Here is a 7,281-nt window from a genome sequence, read left to right on the forward strand (position 1 = left end):
GCAATCCTGGTTGGTCTTCTCTGATCTCAGCTTCCTCTGAGGTCAGGATGCTCCTCCTCCTCTGAGCCTGCACCCCCAGATGGATTCCTCAGCCCCCTCACTCTCTGGCACCCCAGTCTCCCGCCCCATTCCAGAGCCTCTTCATAGAATCATAGAATATCAGGGTTGGAAGGGACCTCAGGAGGTCATCTAGTACAACCCCCTGCTCAAAGCAGGACCAATCCCCAATTTTTGCCCCAGATCCCTAAATGTACCCCTCAAGGATTGAACTCACAACCCTGGGTTTAGCAGGCCAATGCTCAAACCACTGAGCTATCCCTCCCCCCCTCTTCCCACAACCTGAACCCCTCTGCCCCATCCCCCCACCTGGAGCCCCCTCCTGCATCCCCAACCCCTCATCCTTGGCCCCACTCCAAAGCCTGCACCCCCACCTGGAGCCCTCACCCCCTCCCACATCCCAAACTCCTGTCCCAGCCCAGAGCCTCCTCCCACACCCTGACCCCCTCATTTCTGGCCCCACCCCGAAACCCCACACCCCACCCCTTGTTCAGCCCAGTGAAAGTGAGTGAGGGTGGGGGACAGCGAGCCACCAAGGGAGGGGAAATGTAGTGAGCAGGGGGCAGGGCCTCAGGGAAGGAGTGGGGGCAGGGGGTGTGGCCTCAGGAAAGGCCCTAGGGTGTTTGGGTTTGTGCGATTAGAAAGTTGGCAACCCTACCTCCAGAACCATTTTTTCCATGACTGCAGGCTAACTCCCTTGAACCCCTGAAACTCTTGACTGGATGCTGGACTGCCAATGACTGAGGGCAGAGGCTCAAAACCCATTTCCACTCCCAAGATAGCTTCCTTAATGTCTGATTGTCTGTGACGAAGGATCAGTCTCCCAGAAATCTCCTGTTGTGCTCGCTCCTGCTGTTGATGTCATCATAGAGATGTCTGGATGGTATCTAAAGTTGCAAAGGGTTTCCCCATGGATTGGTGGCAGCTCCTTGTCTCTAGGAACATCTGCCCAGTGCTGATACCTAGAAAAAGTTTGTGTTTTATTATTCACATGATTTAATTTTCTCTTGATATCAAGAGTTCCCAAGAGCCCAGCTGTACAATCATGAGGAATAAACACTGCCATGAGTCCAGGAAGGAGGCTAACATGCCTGTAGGTGAGGATGGGAGCTCAGCCGGGTTTGGGGGTGCACACATGTTTTCCAGATGGCAAGGAAGAGAGCCAGCTTGCATGCTCCTAGGCCTTTGCAAAGGTTCTCTCCCCTCAGTGCCACTCCCAGATATGTGACTGACAGATTTTTTATTTTCAGTTTTAAAGGCTGAATGCAACAGTGATTTTGTTTTAGGTTCACTAAAATCTAAAACCCCAGTGAAATTAGCCCAAAAATCAAACTGCATCCAGAGTGTGACTTGTTGCAATCACCTTCCAAATGCTATGCATTCCAGCTGTCAGCACAGAGCACACAGAGAGCGCCATGCTTGACCCATCACATTGATAAAGGCTCTCCATTCTCTCGCACAGAGGCAGAATCACAAATGAGAAGAATAAATGAACAAAAGGCTCCAGCAAGCTGGCTTCCATGCAGCAGCCAGAGTGTGTGAAGGAAGCAGAGCTTGTGGGAGACTGAACTGTGTACCAGTGCTTAACATAGACAAAAGAGCCACTTAGAGACCTTCTTGATGGGAGACCAGTGACAAACGAGACAGGTCTCCTAGCACTACACGTGAGCATGTTCCAGGCCCTGCGATGCAGGTTGAGACAGGGCCGGGCTTCCTGAGTGTGCAGGTGAGCCAGGCACTGAATGAATGCACAGGAAGATGAGATCATAGAATATCAGGGTTGGAAGGGACCTCAGGAGGTCATCTAGTCCAACCCCCTGCTCAAAGCAGGACCAATCCCCAACTAAATCATCCCAGCCAGGGCTTTGTCAAGCCTGACCTGAAAAATATCTAAGGAAGGAGATTCCACCACCTCCCCAGGTAACGCATTCCAGTCTTTCAACACCCTCCTAGTGAAAAAGTTTTTCCTAATATCCAACCTAAACCTCCCCCACTGCAACTTGAGACCATTACTCCTTGTTCCGTCATCAGCTACCACTGAGAACAGTCTAGATCCACCCTCTTTGGAACCCCCTTTCAGGTAGTTGAAAGCAGCTATCAAGTACCCCCTCATTCTTCTCTTCCGCAGACTAAACAATGCCAGTTCCCCCAATCTCTCCTCATAAGTCATGTGTTCCAGTCCCCTAATCATTTTTGTTGCCCTCTGCTGGACTCTTTCCAATTTTTCCACATCCTTCTTGTAGTGTGGGGCCCAAAGCTGGACACAGTACTCCAGATGAGGCCTCACCAATGTTGAGTGGAAGGGAACGATCACGTCCCTCGATCTCCTGGCAATGCCCCTACGTATACATCCCAAAATGCCATTGGCCTTCTTGGCAACATGGGCACACTGTTGACTCATATCCAACTTCTCGTCCACTGTAACCCGTAGGTCCTTTTCTGCAGAACTGCTGCCAAGCTATTCGGTCCCTAGACTGTAGCGGTGCATGGGATTCTTCCGTCCTAAGTGCAGGACAATGCACTTGTCCTTGTTAAACCTCATCAGATTTCTTCTGGCCCAATCCTTTAATTTGTCCAGGTCCCTCTGTATCCTATCCCTACCCTCCAGCGTATCTACCTCTCCTCCCAGTTTAGTGTCATCTGCAAACTTGCTGAGGGTGCAATCCACACCATCCTACAGATCATTAATGAAGATATTGAACAAAACCGGCTCGAAGGCCGACCCTTGGGGCACTCCACTTGATACCGGCTGCCAACTAGACATGGAGCCATTGATCACTACCCGTTGAGCCCGACAATCTAGCCAATTTTCTATCCACTTTATAGTCCATTCATCCAGCCCATACTTCTTTAACTTGCTGGCAAGAATACTGTGGGAGACCGTGTCAAAAGCTTTGCTAAAGTCAAGGAACAACACATCCACCGCTTTCCCCTCATCCACAGAGGGGGTTATCTTGTCATAGAAGGCAATTAGATTAGTCAGGCATGACTTGCCCTTGGTGAATCCATGCTGACTGTTCCTGATCACTTTCCTCTCCTCAGTGCTTCAGAATTGATTCCTTGAGGACCTGCTCCATGATTTTTCCAGGGACTGAGGTGAGGCTGACTGGCCTGTAGTTCCCAGGATCCTCCTTCTTCCCTTTTTTAAAGATGGGCACTACATTAGCCTTTTTCCACTAGTCTGGGACTTCCCTGGATCGCCATGAGTTTACAAAGATAATGGCCAATGGCTCTGCAATCACATCCGCCAACTACTTTAGCACTCTCAGATGCAGCGCATCCGGCCCCATGGACTTGTGCTCGTCCAGCTTTTCTAAATAGTCCCGAACCACTTCTTTCTCCACAGAGGGCTGGTCACCTCCTCCCCATGCTGTGCTGCCCAGTGCAGTAGTCTGGGAGCTGACCTTGTTCATGAAGACAGAGGCAAAAAAGCATTGAGAACATTAGCTTTTTCCACATCCTCTGTCACTAGGTTGCTTCCCTCATTCAGTAAGGGGCCCACACTTTCCTTGACTTTCTTCTTGTTGCTAACATACCTGAAGAAACTCTTCAGGCCAGTCAGCCTCACTTCAGTCCCTGGAAAAATCATGGAGCAGGTCCTCAAAGAATCAATCCTGAAGCACTTGCATGAGAGGAAAGTGATCAGGAACAGCCAGCATGGATTCACCAAGGGAAGGTCATGCCTGACTAATCTAATCGCCTGTTATGATGAGATTACTGGTTCTGTGGATGAAGGGAAAGCAGTGGATGTATTGTTTCTTGACTTTAGCAAAGCTTTTGACACGGTCTCCCACAGTATTCTTGTCAGCAAGTTAAGGAAGTATGGGCTGGATGAATGCACTATAAGGTGGGTAGAAAGCTGGCTAGATTGTCGGGCTCAACGGGTAGTGATCAATGGCTCCATGTCTAGTTGGCAGCCGGTGTCAAGTGGAGTACCCAAAGGGTCGGTCCTGGGGCCGGTTTTGTTCAATATCTTCATAAATGATCTGGAGGATGGTGTAGATTGCACTCTCAGCAAATTTGCGGATGATACTAAACTGGGAGGAGTGGTAGATATGCTGGAGGGGAGGGATAGGATACAGAAGGACCTAGACAAATTGGAGGATTGGGCCAAAAGAAATCTGATGAGGTTCAATAAGGATAAGTGCAGGGTCCTGCACTTAGGACGGAAGAATCCAATGCACCGCTACAGACTAGGGGCCGAATGGCTAGGCAGCAGTTCTGCGGAAAAGGACCTAGGGGTGACAGTGGACGAGAAGCTGGATATGAGTCAGCAGTGTGCCCTTGTTGCCAAGAAGGCCAATGGCATTTTGGGATGTATAAGTAGGGGCATAGCGAGTAGATCGAGGGACGTGATCGTTCCCCTCTATTCGACATTGGTGAGGCCTCATCTGGAGTACTGTGTCCAGTTTTGGGCCCCACACTACAAGAAGGATGTGGATAAATTGGAGAGAGTCCAGCGAAGGGCAACAAAAATGATTAGGGGTCTGGAACACATGACTTATGAGGAGAGGCTGAGGGAGCTGGGATTGTTTAGCCTGCAGAAGACAAGAATGAGGGGGGATTTGATAGCTGCTTTCAACTACCTGAAAGTGGGTTCCAAAGAGGATGGCTCTAGACTGTTCTCAATGGTAGCAGATGACAGAACGAGGAGTAATGATCTCAAGTTGCAGTGGGGGAGGTTTAGATTGGATATTAGGAAAAACTTTTTCACTAAGAGGGTGGTGAAACACTGGAATGCGTTACCTAGGGAGGTGGTAGAATCTCCTTCCTTAGAGGTTTTTAAGGTCAGGCTTGACAAAGCCCTGGCTGGGATGATTTAACTGGGAATTGGTCCTGCTTCGAGCAGGGGGTTGGACTAGATGACCTTCTGGGGTCCCTTCCAACCCTGATATTCTATGATTCTTCTTGTTACTCTTAACATCTCTCACGAGCTGCAACTCCAGGTGTTATTTGGCCTTCCTGATTTCACTCCTGCATCCCCGAGCAATATTTTTATACTCTTCCCTGGTCATTTGTCCAATCTTCCACTTCTTGTAAGCTTCTTTTTTGTGTTCAAGATCAGCAAGGATTTCACTGTTAAGCCAAGCTGGTCGCCTGCCATATTTACTATTCTTTCTACACATCAGGATGGTTTGTCCCTGTAACCTCAGTAAAGATTCTTTAAAATACAGCCAGCTCTCCTGGACTCCTTTCCCCCTCATGTTATTCTCCCAGGGGATCCTGCCCGTCAGTTCCCTGAGGGAGTCAAAGTCTCCTCTCTGAAGTCCAGGGTCCATATTCTGCTGCTCTCCTTTCTTCCCTGTGTCAGGATCCTGAACTCAACCATCTCATGGTCACTGCCTCCCAGGTTCCCATCCACTTTAGCTTCCCCTACTAATTATTCCCGATTTGTGAGCAGCAGGTCAAGAAGAGCTCTGCCCCTAGTTGGTTCCTCCAGCACTTGTACCAGGAAATTGTCCCCTACCCATTCCAAAAACTTCTTAGATTGTCTGTGCACCACTGTATTGCTCTCCCAGCAGATATCAGGGGTGATTGAAGTCTCCCATGAGAACCAGGGCCTACGATCTAGTAACTTCTGTGAGTTGCCGGAAGAAAGCCTCATCCACTTCATCCCCCTGGTCCAGTGGTCTATAGCAGACTCCCACCACAACATTACCCTTGTTGCTCACACTTCTAAACTTAATCCAGAGACACTCAGGTTTTTCTGCAGCTTCGTACTTGAGCTCTGAGCAGTCATACTGCTCCCTTACATACAGTGCAACTTCCCCACCTTTTCTGCCCTTCCTGAACAGTTTATATCCATCCATGACAATACTCCAGTCATGTGAGTTATCCCACCAAGTCTCTGTTATTCCAATCACATCATAATTCCTTGACTGTGCCAGGACTTCCAGTTCTCTCTGCTTGTTTCCCAGGCTTCTTGCATTTGTGTATAGGCACTTGAGATAACTCGCTGATCGTCCCTCTTTCTCAATGTAACCCTTCTGCCTGTCAGAGTTGGCAGCAACAAGGGCCGGGTTCAGTATCTAGGGGTTCCATTCCAATAACACAATGCAAAACCGGCTCGAGCCCTCACCCAGTGACCTGGGACAAATATATACCACCCCCGCTGGACGCCTCCAAGAGGCAATACTTCCCCTCTCGCAAGCACATTGTCTCAGTGTAACAAAAAGCCTTTTAATAACAGAGAGAAACAATATGGCATTATGTTGGGGAAACACCACCAACAGGATTCATAACACAACCCATAAGCAAAAAACCCACCCCAAGCAAATTGGGGCATGTCCTTTCCCTTTAGTTCTTGAGTCCAATGACCCAAAAGTCTCTGTCTCTGGTCAGGGCAGCCCCCGAGTGCAAAAGTTTACCTGCAGAGTTTTACCTCCCAACCTGGGTGGAGATTGGGGGGAGGGAGCGAGGGAGGGTGGTTAAGGGCCACCTTACGTTGTCCAAAGCTGATAGCCCCACCGCTCCATGGGGCTCTGCTCTGCCAGCCACCCCATGGGCTGCTCTAGGCATCCAACAAACTGCTCTGCTCCACCAGCCGCTCTGCTCTACTCGCTGTCCCACAAATGGCTCTGCTCCACCAGCCGCTCCACTCGCCATCCCACAAACTGCTCCACCATATATCTTCAGGCTCCCCCACTACTTAACACAACACTCAGTGATCTCAGTTCTTAGTAAGTTTAGCTCTTTTGTGATTTCAGCTTGTAATAGGGGAGCCTCAGTGCTGGTGTACTATTAGTCCAAAGTGAATTCAGCTCAGCAGCCTGTAACTAGACTCCTAATGGAATCAAAATTAGCTCTGATATTCCACAGTGGAGAGAGGAGGAAGTGCAATTAGCATATAAGGCCCTCACTAGGGGGCCCATACCACCAAGTATTAATACCTGTCCCCAGCCCCTCTCAATTAACAGAGTTTTGGAACCCACGTCCCTTGCCTAGCAAGTGCTACTTAGTTGATGGCGAGTCCCTCCATCATAACAAAAGGCCAAGTGCAGTTCCACTGTCCTTGATTCCCATAATCAGGGTAATAATTTATTCTTCCTGTCCCAATAACAGAGACACTGGGGATCCCACAGCAGCCAAAGTGACCGTTTGGGCAGCTGTGGCCTCATTCTAGGCGGGGTGGGTGTGCCTATGCAAATGAGATCAGCTCCTGAAGTTCTTTTCCACAACTTGACACACCTCACCACCAGATGTCAGGGTGGAGCTCATCCTGAC

This window comes from Caretta caretta, chromosome 8 (assembly GCF_965140235.1).
Source record: "Caretta caretta isolate rCarCar2 chromosome 8, rCarCar1.hap1, whole genome shotgun sequence".
Taxonomy (NCBI): domain Eukaryota; kingdom Metazoa; phylum Chordata; order Testudines; family Cheloniidae; genus Caretta; species Caretta caretta.